A 19,232-nucleotide genomic window follows, 5' to 3' on the forward strand; every position below is an offset into this window, starting at 1 on the left:
GCAGCCCCTCCAGCCCCTGGCATGTTCCCTGCAGCACCTCGAGCCCCTGGCATGTTCCCTGCAGCCACTCCAAGCCTGGCACAGGCCCTACAGCTGGCTGCGGGGACTATCCAGAAATCTGCTCCAGAAATACAGTGATGGCAAGGAGCCCTCCACTTCATTCTTCCTTTTTTTTCTAGCTGGAAGCATTCAGAGTTGTCAACGGAATTGGTTTGGAGGAGTAGGAAAGACAGAATTGCTGGGTTTCTGCTTTCTCCCAGAAACTATCAGACCACAACATGACAGTTGTCTTTCTTTTACGTAATTTTACACCGCCAGGGTCCCTTTTTATATCTTGGTAATTCCGGGATTACGCAGCACATCCTGGTATATTCTGCGACTGCGCGCACTGTTGCTAGGGGGTCGTCTCTGTCCCTCTGGTGGTCATGAAGATGAAGGCCGTAGTCTTCCTCGGCGTTGTGGTTCAACTTCTTTCTTTATTTGGTCATGTTGGCCCAGCGTGAGACAGGAAGGCAAGATGTTGATACACTAGTTTAACAACTTATCAGGAGATGGTTACATGAACTTTGCAGCTGTTTTCTGAACAAAAGAGGCTACTGAGATGCAGAAGGAGGGAAGGGGAGAGGATTCTCTTTTTTGTTACATTAAGCAATGGAATTTTCATAGTGTCTAGCTAAGCATTATACAGCTCCTTACTTCAGCAGGGAGTTTTCACAACTCCCGTTCCTCAAACAGAACTCCTTGTTTTTACAAAAGACAATGAACAAACATTTATTGTGTATTACACACGCTCCACTCTCTGCTTCCTCAAAATGGATGTTTGGACCCTAAAATTCAGGCCTCGGCTCCTAGAATGAGGATTTGGGGATTTGAAAGCAGGGCTTTCTCACTTACGGCTTTGCCATCTAAGAAGGACGCATTGCATCTTATAATAAAATTGTGGACCCTAAAAATAGGGAATTGCCCCTTGGAAATGGCAACCTACTCTGTAGGATTGACGTGTAAGCAAAGGCGGCTTTGGATCCCAACTATAGGCTCTCTTGTCCTGAAAACGTCCTGAAAGCTGGGTGCTTAAGAACAAGGCTGTGGTCTATACAGAGGAGCCTTGGTGCCATGCCTGTATGCTTCTCAGCTGCAAAGGAAGGGTGAGAAAAAGGGTTTGGATCCGCAAAAGATGCTCTTAGCCCTGAAGAGAAGGGGTTATAGGGTGAAAATGAGGCATTTGGCCCTAATGAGGAAGGCCCCAAGAAGGCGGCTCTGAATTCAAGAGGTGGGTCTCTGGGCCCTAATATTAAGGCTTTGGTCACCAAAAAGTAGACTCTTGGCCCTACAAAGGAGTAGGTAGGCAATCAGGAGGGGGCTTAGGATCCCAAAGCAGCGTCTGGGCCCTGAAAATCAGGGTTTGGAGCCTGAGCATGAGACGTCAGCCATGAAGAATGAAGTTTTAGAGCCTAGCATGGGGGTCTCTGGACACTAAAATGGGGCTTTGAACCCAGAAAATGAGCCTTTGTACCCCAACCTGAGGCTTTGAGTCCCAAGGAGAAGGCTCTGGGTGCTAAAAAAGAGGCTTTGGGCTCTCAGGTTGAGCCTTTGGGATGTGACTGTCAGGCCTTGACTCAGCAAATGATGATCCTGGCACGGAAAAGGAGGGTTCGTTCTCTAAAAAGGGCTTTTGAGCCCAAGGAGGATGCTTTTTGCCCTAATATGTGATGCTGGGGCCTAAAAATCATGGACAGCGCAGCCCGCTTCCTCTGTCTGGATCCTGAAGTGATGCTTTGATCCCTCCAGATGGGTGTTTGGACCCAAAGAGGAGGCTTTGGACTCTAACATTCAGGCCTCATCTCCTAGCATGAGGATTTGGGAATTTGAAAGGAGGGCTGTTCCTCTCCAATAAGGCCTCGCCATCTAAGAAGTCCGCATTGCAGGGAACCAGGTCCGTTGTGTCCGTTGGGACAGGACCTGCCACAGAGGCCCTGCTCCCGGTTCCAGAGATGGTCCCTGGGCCCTGATGTGGCAATAATAAGGTTATAATAAAATTGTGACCCTAAAAATAGGGGTTTGTTCCTTGTAAGTGGCAGCCTGGTCTGTAAGATTAATGTGTAAGCAAGAAAAAGCCACTAAAAAGGAGGGGTTACCCTTTCAGACAAGGCTTTCAAGCCCAAGGAAGAGGCTTTCTGCCCTAATATGTGATGCTGTGGCCTAAAAATGGTGGACAGTGCGGCCCGCCCTCCACTCTCTGCTTCCTCGAAATGGATGTTTGGACCCCAAAATTCAGGCCTTGGCTCCTAGCATGAGGATTTGCGAATTTAAAAGGAGGGGTGCCCTTCTGATTGCCTTGGATAAGGCAATCAGAAGAAGAGTTCAGATACCAAGTGGAGGTTGTGGACCCTGAACATAGGGATTTGGGGTGAAATAAGGAAGCATGGGGCCCTAATAATGAGGTTTGAGACGGTTAAAATATCAGGAGGGGAGGAGGCAAGAGGCAGTGAGGAGGAGGAGAGGGCGTGTCTTGTATCTCCAAGTCAGGCTTTGGAGCTGAAAGCTGGGCCTTTGGACTCTGCAGCTCAGGGTCTGGGTTCAAAAGTGTTGTTTTGCACCCTCCATCTAGGTGTTTGGACCCAAAGAGGAGGGTAAAAAACAAGGGGTAAGCATCTTAATATCTTTATTATCTTTTTTATAATATCTTTTTTATAATATCTTTATTATAAATGGAAGGCACAAAGCAAGCCAGCAACAGTCTCTGTCCAAGAGAAATACTTGGTGCTTTATAAACAAACAAGGAAGTACCCTTAGGTGGGTGTGATAATCCTCCTCTAATGCGTTTTTGGAGTGCAAAAATAGATTTGTTCTTTTCTTGCTCTTCTCTCCAGGACAAAGGCAGAATAGGCAACTGCAAAGTTAGACCAGGGAGGTCAGTTTGTTCCATACTGAGAAAGACAAGCCTGTAAAACAAACTAGACAGATTTTCTTGGTACTATTTATCTTCCTTCAGCAAAGGCAAACCTTACGACACTTGTTGGTGTGTGTATATATATTTATCCAGTGCTCTCACAACAAAATTTTGATTTGAAGAGGACACACAGATCTGATTTTTTTTTCTTTTCCAGTAACTAGTATAATAAGCACTGGTATTTTTGTATAAAAACAGAAAAATACAAAACAAAAGACTGAATATTATGTGGTATGCATGACATTAAAAAAAAATGGTGGTTTCAAAGCAATATGTACCCTGGTGTGTTTGCCATATCCTAGAGTCCAGCTTAAAGTGCACCTGATCTGTATTGCATTTTGATACTAATCTCTATGTACAATGTTTTGCATGTAATTTATATGGTTCTTGGGAGAAAAAAAAAAATGAATGAATTGTCAGTTAGCTTCTTCTGAGAAAACAGACTCCAAGCAGAGATATTACTCAAATCAGAAGTGGACGAGCAGTTGAGGGGTGGGAAAAGGGATACATATACAAAATTTAAAAATAAATAAATAAATAAATAAAACATGCTGGGGGTGGGGGAGAAGGGAAATGGTTTTGTATCAATAAAGCTTTGGCTGTTGAACAGAAACAATGCGCGAGTGCATCCAGAGAATAAAATGTGCCCACATCTAACTGTGACGTCCTCAGTGTGTCCACCAGCTTGTGAAATTAATCCCACATCTTCTCGTGGTGCTGGATGAATGGCTGAGCTTCCCATCTAAGCAAGGCAGAGCGTGCAAGTAGGGCCTGCAGGGTGGAAAGAGGGATGGGGATCAAGAAGCAAGCCCACTGCTATGACAGAGTCCCTATAGGCAGTGTGGGTTTTCTCTCTATGCAAGCCTCATTATTCAGAGGCAGAGTATGGCTTCGTCCATTCAAGGTCCAGAATCAGTTGTCAAATGCTAGCCAAAGCCAGTGGCTCCTGGGCTATGTGACAAACTAACCCTAGAGCCAAAACCCTCCTTGTCCTCTTACCTGGTGCCCTTTCTGTGATGCCTTTAGGGTGAGTCAAGGCTATGATCTCCACCTTCTGGGGCTGGTGTTTGAGCTATGTCCTACCTCAGTGCTGAGACTCTTTTGCCTCTGTAGAGGCCCTTTGCCATGACACGAGTGACGATGAGAACTAAAATCAACTAGCCTCTGAAACATTCTTGTTCCCAAGCACAGCTTTTTCACTGGATTGCTTGAACTCCCAGTTTTTGGCCGAGAAGCTATTGTTTCTCTGTGCCTTTAATAAGAGGCTTTCTCTGGAGCCAAGTCAGGATGGCAAGATTGAGCTGGGCAAGGCTATCGAGGAGGAAATTCAATCTTCCCAGATGGGTGTCTGACCCTTGGAGCCCGGGCCAACTGATCTGAAGCGGCTGTAAAAGCTTTATTTCGCAGCATCGCTGTCTTCCCTGCTCGCATTCTAGGCACAGTGTTTCTGCTGACAGCATCTTCCACCTCCTCAGCAGAAGCTGCTTCTTTCTTTAAACGTAGTACAGGCTGGACGCAAAGAAAGAAACTGTTAGCGGTGCTTTTAGCTGTTTAAATGGGGAGAAAAACAGCCACTGTTTCTTTCTTTGTCCAGGGCAGCCACGAATGCTTGCGTGACGTGGGCTCCTCTCCCACGTCCTTAATTGCCAAGCCGATAGCGGCTCTGGTGACGTGTCCCACGGGTGTCTGTGCAGTGACGGGGCTGCCTCACCCCTGTGTACCCCAGGACAGACATTTGGGGGGCTCTTTGCTGCTACCACAGGGTGCAACCTGCGGGTCCTGGGGCAGGCAGGATGAGTGCTGCTGGGCCCGGAGGGTAGGCCTGGCCTGAGAGGAGACAGTAAAGGAGGCAGGTTTGGGGCTTAAAGCAGGCTTGTCCTGCCCCAGCCTTCTCCAGAACCTGTGTGCCTGGCTCTGGAAAGCCGTGACAAGACATAAAATGACTCGCAGCTTGCCAAGAGAGCTGCGGTGGTGGAGGAATGGCCGCCTCAAGGGGCTGAGGCCAGGCACCATCACGGGCAGGACTCGAGAGACGAGGCACGATCTTGGCACAGACAGAGAAGGGAAGGGGAAGCACTGCTCTGCTGGCCCTGAGCGGTGCAGCCCCAGGAGAAAAGAAAAATCTGTGTTTCCTTCCGCTGATGTCCACGCTGAAGGTGCAGAAGGGTTCCGTGCTGTTGCTTGGGTCAGCCTTGTTGCCAGGTTGGGAATGTTTAGCCTCCCGGTGCTTCGGTGCTGTTGGGCTGCACTCAGAGTGTGAGCTCTGGGCGTTATTTCTCAACTACTGCGTTATTGGAGCGTACAGACCCGAGATATTCTGCGGATAGGTGATTTAAGCCACGTCAGAACCACCGCTGTGGCGTGTGCCAGCGTCGGACGCCCGTTCGACTGATCGGGTGGAGCAGGTGAATTGAATTTGGTGCTGGGTGGCGAGGTGGTGTTGGGGGAAGAGCTAGGCTAAGGAGAGCTTCCTCTTGCTCTGCCCCTTCCCATCTCAAATGGCCGCTTCCTGGGGAGATGGGTTCGTTGGGAGGTTAACTACAACGTTACAGTGAGGATGAGGAATCCTCTTTAGTCCCGTAGGTATTTGCTGCCAGGCCGCAGCGTTGATATCAGAAATTGTATTTCAAAAGGGAAAAAGAAAGGAAATCTGTATTCTTTGACATACTCTCTTTTCTCGGAGAGTAGATGTAGGAGCTTCAGCAGTGCCCTTCCTCCAGAAACGATTCCCAGTGTCTGCTCAGACACTGAGGAGGAAAATGGAGGAGAGCCACCCGCTTTAAATAAAGGAAAGAAGGGGTCATGGATTAAGGGAAAACCACTACTTCAAAAATTGGTGCTCTCTACAAACCGGTTAAGGGTTTGGGACCTGCAGGTGCTGCCTACACCTGTGTGCGTTGCAGTCGTGCCTGTTGCCACTGAGCAAAACGGGGAGAGCTGCTTTGTCGAACGCGGCGTGTTAAAGCACGTGCTGCTGCCTGGAAGAAAAGCACGGACTTCCCTCGTGTGGGACTTCTTCCCTAGCCATCTGTGGTTTACCTGATGGTTTCCCATAAGCTGTGAATGTTTAAAAGAAAAAAAAAAAACAAAACCAAAACCCAACCCCAGCGTTGAGAGTGGTGAGGCAGATCCTCACCTGGGGACTCAGAATCAGCGGTGACATCACCATGCGAAGCATTGTGTGCGCTTCGGGTCGGGGCTGCTGCGAGCCTCGCAGCGGGGAGGGAGAGTGGATCCGGGGTGCCTCTGTGTCAGGCCTGTGCCCTGGTGGCTTTGTGAGCACTGAGAGTTTGACTCCTGTGTTCCCAGCTTTCGCTTCCGCACCTGCGGTGTGGCAGAGCCAGCGAGCTGCTTCCTCAGCTGGAGGAGGAAGAGGAGTGACCTCAACATTGCCGAGGTAAAGCACAATTATTGAAAAGATTTGGCAAAGATGTGGGTTGTAGCAGCGCGGCTGCTGCAGCTGCAGCAGATCCTGGAGTATTGGAGAAGATAGAGAGGGGTTTCTTGGTGAAAAGAATGCTGTTAAAAGTGTTTTCATGCCAGAAATTAGGATAAACGCCTCTGTTGTTTGACATCCTCTATTGACCTGGCACATTGGCATTACAGCGTACCTGGCATGCTGTTTGTATGAAAAAAAAAGGTCTTTTAGTCAGGGCAGGCCAGAAACCTGCCTTGCAACTTCCACATCGCAGCAATGCTTACAGACCCTGCATCCTGGCTGCCAGGCCACGATCTAAATCCGATGGTGCTGTTGGTAAACTGAAGCTCAGGAAGCGCTTCTGGATTTTTCTGTACTTCCATGTGAATTTTTACCCTCTGAAGATGGTGTATTAAGCTATTTTTGTAACAACAACTAGGTTTAAAAGCAGTTTCAGTTTAACATCTACATGCTTGGGTGTTATTAACAGAGCTTTGTATACTGAGCTGGTGCTTGGTAGGAGAAAAACCATAAATCTTCCCTGGGAAAGTTGGACCCCCTCAGCTACATACTGCTATGAGGAAACTCAGATGTAAGAACACACTTAAATAACACATCAGCAGAGCTGTTGTGCTCCTGACCACCAAAGGCACCTTTTTTACAACACCGTCGTACTGGAAGTTGATGCAGCTGGTTCCATCCTTAACGTGGGACTGTACAGTGCTGTAAAAGAAATATTTTTTCACAGCTTTGGAGAAAGTGAAGCAGAGAAAACCCCACCTAACCACTGATACCTGGACCCCAAACTGCCACAGACTGACAGCGATGCCCACTGGATATCTCCTGCTGCCTTCTGACTGCTCCAGCAGAAGTCCCGTTTGAATTAGCCAGCAGGTCCCTCTGAGTGGCTTTGCTGAAACTCCTGCCGTAGGAAGTATCCTGCGGGAGCCAAGTTGCTAAACTGATGTGTGGTTTTCCCTTAACCCCCACAGCTCTGACTTTGCAGCTCCTGACGACACTGCCAACGTGTGCAGTGTCACCGTGTACCAACTAGGTGCCAGCTGCCATGGTTTATAGATTGTAAAATGAGTGATTTGGGACTCGTGAGCACTGAGAATAGGTTAGCAATTGCTTAAGAGCTTTACTTGTGTCGCTCTGGGGCAGGGAGATGGGTGAAACATAGACCAAGAAGAACCAGCAAAAGTCGGGTGAAAAATGAAATGAAAAATGTTAAGGCCAGGCAGCTTGCTCACTGCAAGTGCTAATCTGAAAGCGGATGGAGTGCATCTTCATACACTCCATCCTGAGACACTCCACTCAACAGGCCAGACCAGCTGATGAAGTGCATTGCTGTCCTGAAGTTTCATGTGATGGGCTACTTTTAAGTCTCTTGTTTATGCTGTAGCACTTGAGGTCTATGGCAGGACCACAGCACACTCTTATTTGTCTACCCTTCTTTCTTGATCGTGTGTGGGAAAGAGAGAACGTGCAGAGGCCCTCAGCCACATGTTGCACCTGTCACTCTTTTTGCAGCTACATCCCTGAGCCAAAGTACCAAACTTCATGCTTGTGAAAGGACTTTACACAAACTACAGAAATCTAAAATGAAGCATCCAAACACTTACAGAAGGGTGGGCCCTCTCGATGCACCTCAACGTGGGATCCACAAGTCCTCACGTGGTTTCATCCAGCACACTTCTCTGTCCCTCCTCGCTAAACTTGCTCAGAGGCAGCTGTTACCAAGGTGTCACAGTGACATCATTCAATTCTGTTTCTGAAGTCATCACCGTAGGCCCCTGGCAGCGGCAACACAACTCTCTCTCTTGCTAATGCGAATGTCTCAGAAACAAGTAGAGAAGTCCCACTCTCCCCAAGCTGACTTTAATTGGAGTAGTTCCAAAATTATTCTCTGCCCCCCTACATCTGGGGAAGGTGTGTGAGAAATCTTTTCCTTAAGAAAGGATTACAAGCCAAAAAAAGCTTGCTTCTGATACGTTCCCCTTCCTTTTAGAGCTGTTCACCTTTGATTTCCAAGGAAGAAAAAAGAAGGTGAAATCAACAATTCTCCTCCTCCGAGTTGGGAATATGAAATAAGCCCAATTATTTAGGAAGCCTGAAAAAGGAAACTATACATTTCCTTGTTAAACACCTTGTTGCTTCTGAAAACTTGTCCAGTACTTTGCAGCTGCAGTGCTTTTCGGTGGGTGGGCAGCCGAGCTCCATCACGGCCACTCTCTCCCTCCCCCTCCTCAAAGAGAAAGGGAGAGAAAATACGATGCAAAGGGCTCAGGGGTTGAGACAAGGACAGGGAGATCGCTCAACAAGGATCATGATGGGCAAAGCAGACTCAGCATAGGGACACAGGAAGATTTCCTGCCTAACTACTACTACTACCAGGCTAGACAAGTGAGAACCAAAGGAAAGAAACCAAAAACACCTTCCTTCCCCCCATCTGAGCTCTTCCAGCTCCTCCCCCCGTGCAGCGCAGGGGAACAGGGGGACTGGACTGGGGGTTGTGGTCAGTCTGTAGCACTTCATCTCCACCACTCCTTCTCGGTCCCTCTCTGCCCCTGCTCCACGTGGGCTCCTCTCCACGGGCTGCAGCTCCGGCCCGGGGCCTGCTCCTGCGGGGGCTCTCCATGGGCCGCAGCCTCCTCCAGGCCACAGCCACCTGCTCCACCGGGGGCTCCTCCACCCATGGGGGGGCTGCAGCGTGGAGATCTGCTCCATGGGGGACCCATGGGCTGCAGGGGGACAGCCTGCTCCACCAGGGGCCTCTCCCTGCACAGCCCGCAGGGGAACTGCTGCTGCCTGCCTGCAGCACCTCCTGCCCTCCTGCGGCGCTCACCTGGGGGGCTGCAGGGCTGCTTCTCTCACGCTTTCACAATCCTCTCTCCCAGCTGCTGTTGCACAGCAGTATTTTCCCCCCTTCCTTAAATCTGCTCCCCCGAAGCCCACCCAGCAGCACTCCCTGCCTCGGCTCTGGCCAGCAGCAGCTCCTTTTTGGAGCCATCTGGAGCTGGCTCTGCTCTGATGCTGACAAGATGGGGCTGCATTCATTTCCAAACTGCCTGTCAGAAAGGCCTTCACCTTTGCATTACATTGAGGCAGCGGTGATCTCAGCCTTATTGTATTGCTCTGCGTAATGTAGCTCCCAAAAGAGATCCCAAGGTCCAGAACAGACATGGAAATAACTGGGGGGTTGTAAGGAAAACAATTGTGTTCCATCCTACAGCAACACCAGAGCTGTCTGGAGAGTTTTGTTTCATTTGTTCTGTTCTGTTTTGTTTTCTCAGTAAGGTTTCTTAGAGAGAGAAGATTGAAGTGATCGTATTGCATGCCCATCCAGCCCTCCCCTTTGCTTGTCCAGAGCTTTTACCTTGTCTACCACGATGCATGAACTTGGTCACAGGCACAGTTGTTTCAAAGACATTCTGCTGCTCGACCTGTTGTGAAAACAGAGAGCTAAGTATTTGGACGAGAACATGCTTCCACCTGCACTATGACCTCCACAACTAGATATGGAGCCATATCAGCCAGAAGGAAGTTTCCTTCACAGCTGCTGCTTCTTACACTATCTGGACTCTTACTTTTACTCTTACTTGCCTTTCCTGCATTAGCACAAAAAAAAATAAGAAAAATAAAAAAATTTGGGAGATTACCTTTGCCATCTGATGTCTTCGTTTCCAGAAACTACACGGAATCACCTTTATGAGAACTGTCCCACACTGCGAGCATGGGTGTTGCAGTCAGGCCAGATATGTCCCTTCTACGTCAATAACCAAACCTGTCAAGTTAAGAACATGGAATTAATGAAAAGGAAATCCTTCTATTTTGATCTGAGTTCACTTTTTTTTTTTTTTTTTTTTTTTTTCTAGACCAAGAAGAACCAGCAAAAGTCGGGTGAAAAATGAAATGAAAAATGTTAAGGCCAGGCAGCTTGCTCACTGCAAGTGCTAATCTGAAAGCGGATGGAGTGCATCTTCATACACTCCATCCTGAGACACTCCACTCAACAGGCCAGACCAGCTGATGAAGTGCATTGCTGTCCTGAAGTTTCATGTGATGGGCTACTTTTAAGTCTCTTGTTTATGCTGTAGCACTTGAGGTCTATGGCAGGACCACAGCACACTCTTATTTGTCTACCCTTCTTTCTTGATCGTGTGTGGGAAAGAGAGAACGTGCAGAGGCCCTCAGCCACATGTTGCACCTGTCACTCTTTTTGCAGCTACATCCCTGAGCCAAAGTACCAAACTTCATGCTTGTGAAAGGACTTTACACAAACTACAGAAATCTAAAATGAAGCATCCAAACACTTACAGAAGGGTGGGCCCTCTCGATGCACCTCAACGTGGGATCCACAAGTCCTCACGTGGTTTCATCCAGCACACTTCTCTGTCCCTCCTCGCTAAACTTGCTCAGAGGCAGCTGTTACCAAGGTGTCACAGTGACATCATTCAATTCTGTTTCTGAAGTCATCACCGTAGGCCCCTGGCAGCGGCAACACAACTCTCTCTCTTGCTAATGCGAATGTCTCAGAAACAAGTAGAGAAGTCCCACTCTCCCCAAGCTGACTTTAATTGGAGTAGTTCCAAAATTATTCTCTGCCCCCCTACATCTGGGGAAGGTGTGTGAGAAATCTTTTCCTTAAGAAAGGATTACAAGCCAAAAAAAGCTTGCTTCTGATACGTTCCCCTTCCTTTTAGAGCTGTTCACCTTTGATTTCCAAGGAAGAAAAAAGAAGGTGAAATCAACAATTCTCCTCCTCCGAGTTGGGAATATGAAATAAGCCCAATTATTTAGGAAGCCTGAAAAAGGAAACTATACATTTCCTTGTTAAACACCTTGTTGCTTCTGAAAACTTGTCCAGTACTTTGCAGCTGCAGTGCTTTTCGGTGGGTGGGCAGCCGAGCTCCATCACGGCCACTCTCTCCCTCCCCCTCCTCAAAGAGAAAGGGAGAGAAAATACGATGCAAAGGGCTCAGGGGTTGAGACAAGGACAGGGAGATCGCTCAACAAGGATCATGATGGGCAAAGCAGACTCAGCATAGGGACACAGGAAGATTTCCTGCCTAACTACTACTACTACCAGGCTAGACAAGTGAGAACCAAAGGAAAGAAACCAAAAACACCTTCCTTCCCCCCATCTGAGCTCTTCCAGCTCCTCCCCCCGTGCAGCGCAGGGGAACAGGGGGACTGGACTGGGGGTTGTGGTCAGTCTGTAGCACTTCATCTCCACCACTCCTTCTCGGTCCCTCTCTGCCCCTGCTCCACGTGGGCTCCTCTCCACGGGCTGCAGCTCCGGCCCGGGGCCTGCTCCTGCGGGGGCTCTCCATGGGCCGCAGCCTCCTCCAGGCCACAGCCACCTGCTCCACCGGGGGCTCCTCCACCCATGGGGGGGCTGCAGCGTGGAGATCTGCTCCATGGGGGACCCATGGGCTGCAGGGGGACAGCCTGCTCCACCAGGGGCCTCTCCCTGCACAGCCCGCAGGGGAACTGCTGCTGCCTGCCTGCAGCACCTCCTGCCCTCCTGCGGCGCTCACCTGGGGGGCTGCAGGGCTGCTTCTCTCACGCTTTCACAATCCTCTCTCCCAGCTGCTGTTGCACAGCAGTATTTTCCCCCCTTCCTTAAATCTGCTCCCCCGAAGCCCACCCAGCAGCACTCCCTGCCTCGGCTCTGGCCAGCAGCAGCTCCTTTTTGGAGCCATCTGGAGCTGGCTCTGCTCTGATGCTGACAAGATGGGGCTGCATTCATTTCCAAACTGCCTGTCAGAAAGGCCTTCACCTTTGCATTACATTGAGGCAGCGGTGATCTCAGCCTTATTGTATTGCTCTGCGTAATGTAGCTCCCAAAAGAGATCCCAAGGTCCAGAACAGACATGGAAATAACTGGGGGGTTGTAAGGAAAACAATTGTGTTCCATCCTACAGCAACACCAGAGCTGTCTGGAGAGTTTTGTTTCATTTGTTCTGTTCTGTTTTGTTTTCTCAGTAAGGTTTCTTAGAGAGAGAAGATTGAAGTGATCGTATTGCATGCCCATCCAGCCCTCCCCTTTGCTTGTCCAGAGCTTTTACCTTGTCTACCACGATGCATGAACTTGGTCACAGGCACAGTTGTTTCAAAGACATTCTGCTGCTCGACCTGTTGTGAAAACAGAGAGCTAAGTATTTGGACGAGAACATGCTTCCACCTGCACTATGACCTCCACAACTAGATATGGAGCCATATCAGCCAGAAGGAAGTTTCCTTCACAGCTGCTGCTTCTTACACTATCTGGACTCTTACTTTTACTCTTACTTGCCTTTCCTGCATTAGCACAAAAAAAAATAAGAAAAATAAAAAAATTTGGGAGATTACCTTTGCCATCTGATGTCTTCGTTTCCAGAAACTACACGGAATCACCTTTATGAGAACTGTCCCACACTGCGAGCATGGGTGTTGCAGTCAGGCCAGATATGTCCCTTCTACGTCAATAACCAAACCTGTCAAGTTAAGAACATGGAATTAATGAAAAGGAAATCCTTCTATTTTGATCTGAGTTCACTTTTTTTTTTTTTTTTTTTTTTTTTTCTAGACCAAGAAGAACCAGCAAAAGTCGGGTGAAAAATGAAATGAAAAATGTTAAGGCCAGGCAGCTTGCTCACTGCAAGTGCTAATCTGAAAGCGGATGGAGTGCATCTTCATACACTCCATCCTGAGACACTCCACTCAACAGGCCAGACCAGCTGATGAAGTGCATTGCTGTCCTGAAGTTTCATGTGATGGGCTACTTTTAAGTCTCTTGTTTATGCTGTAGCACTTGAGGTCTATGGCAGGACCACAGCACACTCTTATTTGTCTACCCTTCTTTCTTGATCGTGTGTGGGAAAGAGAGAACGTGCAGAGGCCCTCAGCCACATGTTGCACCTGTCACTCTTTTTGCAGCTACATCCCTGAGCCAAAGTACCAAACTTCATGCTTGTGAAAGGACTTTACACAAACTACAGAAATCTAAAATGAAGCATCCAAACACTTACAGAAGGGTGGGCCCTCTCGATGCACCTCAACGTGGGATCCACAAGTCCTCACGTGGTTTCATCCAGCACACTTCTCTGTCCCTCCTCGCTAAACTTGCTCAGAGGCAGCTGTTACCAAGGTGTCACAGTGACATCATTCAATTCTGTTTCTGAAGTCATCACCGTAGGCCCCTGGCAGCGGCAACACAACTCTCTCTCTTGCTAATGCGAATGTCTCAGAAACAAGTAGAGAAGTCCCACTCTCCCCAAGCTGACTTTAATTGGAGTAGTTCCAAAATTATTCTCTGCCCCCCTACATCTGGGGAAGGTGTGTGAGAAATCTTTTCCTTAAGAAAGGATTACAAGCCAAAAAAAGCTTGCTTCTGATACGTTCCCCTTCCTTTTAGAGCTGTTCACCTTTGATTTCCAAGGAAGAAAAAAGAAGGTGAAATCAACAATTCTCCTCCTCCGAGTTGGGAATATGAAATAAGCCCAATTATTTAGGAAGCCTGAAAAAGGAAACTATACATTTCCTTGTTAAACACCTTGTTGCTTCTGAAAACTTGTCCAGTACTTTGCAGCTGCAGTGCTTTTCGGTGGGTGGGCAGCCGAGCTCCATCACGGCCACTCTCTCCCTCCCCCTCCTCAAAGAGAAAGGGAGAGAAAATACGATGCAAAGGGCTCAGGGGTTGAGACAAGGACAGGGAGATCGCTCAACAAGGATCATGATGGGCAAAGCAGACTCAGCATAGGGACACAGGAAGATTTCCTGCCTAACTACTACTACTACCAGGCTAGACAAGTGAGAACCAAAGGAAAGAAACCAAAAACACCTTCCTTCCCCCCATCTGAGCTCTTCCAGCTCCTCCCCCCGTGCAGCGCAGGGGAACAGGGGGACTGGACTGGGGGTTGTGGTCAGTCTGTAGCACTTCATCTCCACCACTCCTTCTCGGTCCCTCTCTGCCCCTGCTCCACGTGGGCTCCTCTCCACGGGCTGCAGCTCCGGCCCGGGGCCTGCTCCTGCGGGGGCTCTCCATGGGCCGCAGCCTCCTCCAGGCCACAGCCACCTGCTCCACCGGGGGCTCCTCCACCCATGGGGGGGCTGCAGCGTGGAGATCTGCTCCATGGGGGACCCATGGGCTGCAGGGGGACAGCCTGCTCCACCAGGGGCCTCTCCCTGCACAGCCCGCAGGGGAACTGCTGCTGCCTGCCTGCAGCACCTCCTGCCCTCCTGCGGCGCTCACCTGGGGGGCTGCAGGGCTGCTTCTCTCACGCTTTCACAATCCTCTCTCCCAGCTGCTGTTGCACAGCAGTATTTTCCCCCCTTCCTTAAATCTGCTCCCCCGAAGCCCACCCAGCAGCACTCCCTGCCTCGGCTCTGGCCAGCAGCAGCTCCTTTTTGGAGCCATCTGGAGCTGGCTCTGCTCTGATGCTGACAAGATGGGGCTGCATTCATTTCCAAACTGCCTGTCAGAAAGGCCTTCACCTTTGCATTACATTGAGGCAGCGGTGATCTCAGCCTTATTGTATTGCTCTGCGTAATGTAGCTCCCAAAAGAGATCCCAAGGTCCAGAACAGACATGGAAATAACTGGGGGGTTGTAAGGAAAACAATTGTGTTCCATCCTACAGCAACACCAGAGCTGTCTGGAGAGTTTTGTTTCATTTGTTCTGTTCTGTTTTGTTTTCTCAGTAAGGTTTCTTAGAGAGAGAAGATTGAAGTGATCGTATTGCATGCCCATCCAGCCCTCCCCTTTGCTTGTCCAGAGCTTTTACCTTGTCTACCACGATGCATGAACTTGGTCACAGGCACAGTTGTTTCAAAGACATTCTGCTGCTCGACCTGTTGTGAAAACAGAGAGCTAAGTATTTGGACGAGAACATGCTTCCACCTGCACTATGACCTCCACAACTAGATATGGAGCCATATCAGCCAGAAGGAAGTTTCCTTCACAGCTGCTGCTTCTTACACTATCTGGACTCTTACTTTTACTCTTACTTGCCTTTCCTGCATTAGCACAAAAAAAAATAAGAAAAATAAAAAAATTTGGGAGATTACCTTTGCCATCTGATGTCTTCGTTTCCAGAAACTACACGGAATCACCTTTATGAGAACTGTCCCACACTGCGAGCATGGGTGTTGCAGTCAGGCCAGATATGTCCCTTCTACGTCAATAACCAAACCTGTCAAGTTAAGAACATGGAATTAATGAAAAGGAAATCCTTCTATTTTGATCTGAGTTCACTTTTTTTTTTTTTTTTTTTTTTTTCTAGACCAAGAAGAACCAGCAAAAGTCGGGTGAAAAATGAAATGAAAAATGTTAAGGCCAGGCAGCTTGCTCACTGCAAGTGCTAATCTGAAAGCGGATGGAGTGCATCTTCATACACTCCATCCTGAGACACTCCACTCAACAGGCCAGACCAGCTGATGAAGTGCATTGCTGTCCTGAAGTTTCATGTGATGGGCTACTTTTAAGTCTCTTGTTTATGCTGTAGCACTTGAGGTCTATGGCAGGACCACAGCACACTCTTATTTGTCTACCCTTCTTTCTTGATCGTGTGTGGGAAAGAGAGAACGTGCAGAGGCCCTCAGCCACATGTTGCACCTGTCACTCTTTTTGCAGCTACATCCCTGAGCCAAAGTACCAAACTTCATGCTTGTGAAAGGACTTTACACAAACTACAGAAATCTAAAATGAAGCATCCAAACACTTACAGAAGGGTGGGCCCTCTCGATGCACCTCAACGTGGGATCCACAAGTCCTCACGTGGTTTCATCCAGCACACTTCTCTGTCCCTCCTCGCTAAACTTGCTCAGAGGCAGCTGTTACCAAGGTGTCACAGTGACATCATTCAATTCTGTTTCTGAAGTCATCACCGTAGGCCCCTGGCAGCGGCAACACAACTCTCTCTCTTGCTAATGCGAATGTCTCAGAAACAAGTAGAGAAGTCCCACTCTCCCCAAGCTGACTTTAATTGGAGTAGTTCCAAAATTATTCTCTGCCCCCCTACATCTGGGGAAGGTGTGTGAGAAATCTTTTCCTTAAGAAAGGATTACAAGCCAAAAAAAGCTTGCTTCTGATACGTTCCCCTTCCTTTTAGAGCTGTTCACCTTTGATTTCCAAGGAAGAAAAAAGAAGGTGAAATCAACAATTCTCCTCCTCCGAGTTGGGAATATGAAATAAGCCCAATTATTTAGGAAGCCTGAAAAAGGAAACTATACATTTCCTTGTTAAACACCTTGTTGCTTCTGAAAACTTGTCCAGTACTTTGCAGCTGCAGTGCTTTTCGGTGGGTGGGCAGCCGAGCTCCATCACGGCCACTCTCTCCCTCCCCCTCCTCAAAGAGAAAGGGAGAGAAAATACGATGCAAAGGGCTCAGGGGTTGAGACAAGGACAGGGAGATCGCTCAACAAGGATCATGATGGGCAAAGCAGACTCAGCATAGGGACACAGGAAGATTTCCTGCCTAACTACTACTACTACCAGGCTAGACAAGTGAGAACCAAAGGAAAGAAACCAAAAACACCTTCCTTCCCCCCATCTGAGCTCTTCCAGCTCCTCCCCCCGTGCAGCGCAGGGGAACAGGGGGACTGGACTGGGGGTTGTGGTCAGTCTGTAGCACTTCATCTCCACCACTCCTTCTCGGTCCCTCTCTGCCCCTGCTCCACGTGGGCTCCTCTCCACGGGCTGCAGCTCCGGCCCGGGGCCTGCTCCTGCGGGGGCTCTCCATGGGCCGCAGCCTCCTCCAGGCCACAGCCACCTGCTCCACCGGGGGCTCCTCCACCCATGGGGGGGCTGCAGCGTGGAGATCTGCTCCATGGGGGACCCATGGGCTGCAGGGGGACAGCCTGCTCCACCAGGGGCCTCTCCCTGCACAGCCCGCAGGGGAACTGCTGCTGCCTGCCTGCAGCACCTCCTGCCCTCCTGCGGCGCTCACCTGGGGGGCTGCAGGGCTGCTTCTCTCACGCTTTCACAATCCTCTCTCCCAGCTGCTGTTGCACAGCAGTATTTTCCCCCCTTCCTTAAATCTGCTCCCCCGAAGCCCACCCAGCAGCACTCCCTACCTTGGCTCTGGCCAGCAGCAGCTCCTTTTTGGAGCCATCTTCAGCTCGCTCTGCTGTGACATGGGCCAGCTGCTGGGCTCTGCTCATAGAAACCACCCCTGCAGCCTCTCCATTATCAAATCTTTTTCATGTGAACCCAATTAACCGACTTTCCACAGAACACTGAGAAGAGCTTAATATCAAAAAGTCCTTTACAGCCAAACGTTTACCACAAAGCAGTTCAACCATGATCAAATATCTTTCAAGGATATTTCATTGCATGTTAGTTTCCAGGTCTCAAAAGAGTTTCAGAAACTGACAAATCAGTTTGCTATGGATAACAGGGGCAAAGAGAAGTAATGTGTCTTTATTGAACACTGAAAAAATATATATATGTTGGTACCTTTTTATAAGCAGCAGTGCACTTTGCTATTCCGTTACCTAGCATACAAAATGGATGTAGAAAATGAATGCCAGGACACAAATGAGGGTTGCCATGATGAGACTCACGCTAAGTCAGTTTCTCTCCACCTTTAAAGACACATCACAAAGCATTGCATTGCATTATCTCACTCTCTTTCTTTAAAGTGCATAAAAACTATCCCTCCTACTAGATTCAGAATATTCCATGCCATATTTTTTTCTGAATCTTTTTCTCTGAGCTGAGAGAATGACAACTTCAGCCAGTACTGCAGAGTTATAGAGATAGTCATTTACCTCTGCTGGAAATCTTCTACAAGACTTTTTATTGATGACTTTGGGCTCTTGCTACAGTTGGAGCAAGTTTGATCTGGGATTTCTGGACATTTTGTCTGAGCAGCATGGTCCATTACTTACTTACATGGTCTGTTACTTTCTTATGGGTACCAGAGAAGGAATGTTTTGATTTTGTTTTCCTTATATCTAGACTTTTGTTGCCCTCCACTGGACTCTTTCCAGGAGATCCCTGTCTTTTCTGTAGTGGGGAACCCAGACCTGGAGACAGTACTCCAGGTGAGGCCTGACCAGGGAAGAGTAGAGGGGGAGGATCACCTCCTTTGACCTGATGGCCACAGTCCTTTTAATGCAGACATTAAAAACTTCCTATAGTCAGCGGGTTAAAGATATTCAGAGAGTAAACACAGATCACATTGACGCATGGAAAGATCAATATCATCCAATTTTTGTAGTGGTGAAGAGTCTTAGAAAGATACTGATATTATGCAAAATGCTACCAAAGTGAGAGAAATACATGAGACATGGTTTTGAAAGCTCTAATAAAAAAGTGAAATATTGTTTATTTGTAAATGGCACACTGGCCTAGTTATCAGTGAAGCATCTCAGGCCTAGTTATCAGTGAAGCATCTCAGATCCATGCTTTAAAATGAGATTCTGCATGCTGAGTCATTAATATTTTTATTCTTCATACCTTTAATTTTTCTCATGAAGTACACATTGCATTTTGACTGTACTTTCTTCTGGATCACTAACATCAGAAATGCAGTGTACCGATAACAAAACTAAAGGGAATTTTGGGTAACACTGACAAATTCAAATTAAAAGTAGAAAGAGGAAAAAATAACAGCTTTTTATATACTAATCACCTACATATAATAGTTAAAAATATTGCAAAATCTCACAAACATTTCCCTCTGTTACTCCTTTCCGTGCAATATCAGAGAAACAGGACACTAATAATGAAGTTGACAGAGCATCATAAATTAAACTCTAATATGTTTTTTTTGTTGTTTTTGTTTTTGTGGTGTAGTAAATTTTCATAATGAAATGGGACACCCATTCATAAGTTGTATTTCCTTCTCAAAAAGTACTTAAAGCAGCTTTTAAA

At 48.1% G+C, this 19,232-nt stretch overlaps 1 long non-coding RNA gene across 2 annotated transcripts; it reads right to left on the bottom strand.

Moving 5' to 3' along the window:
* Nucleotides 1-3,279: 3,279 nt before the first annotated feature.
* On the bottom strand, nt 3,280-17,563 carry LOC139999435 (uncharacterized). 2 transcript variants are annotated; one of them, XR_011804929.1, is made up of 9 exons: nt 17,429-17,563; nt 15,422-15,546; nt 15,139-15,205; nt 12,726-12,850; nt 12,443-12,509; nt 10,031-10,155; nt 9,748-9,814; nt 7,994-8,164; nt 3,280-7,091 (listed from the first exon to the last, which is right to left on the bottom strand). It is a non-coding gene; the product is annotated as an uncharacterized lncRNA (long non-coding RNA). The 2 variants fall into 2 exon arrangements; XR_011804930.1 differs by lacking the exon at nt 7,994-8,164.
* Nucleotides 17,564-19,232: the final 1,669 nt, after the last annotated feature.

The sequence above is a fragment of the Anas platyrhynchos genome, chromosome 25 (assembly GCF_047663525.1).
Source record: "Anas platyrhynchos isolate ZD024472 breed Pekin duck chromosome 25, IASCAAS_PekinDuck_T2T, whole genome shotgun sequence".
Classification (NCBI taxonomy): domain Eukaryota; kingdom Metazoa; phylum Chordata; class Aves; order Anseriformes; family Anatidae; genus Anas; species Anas platyrhynchos.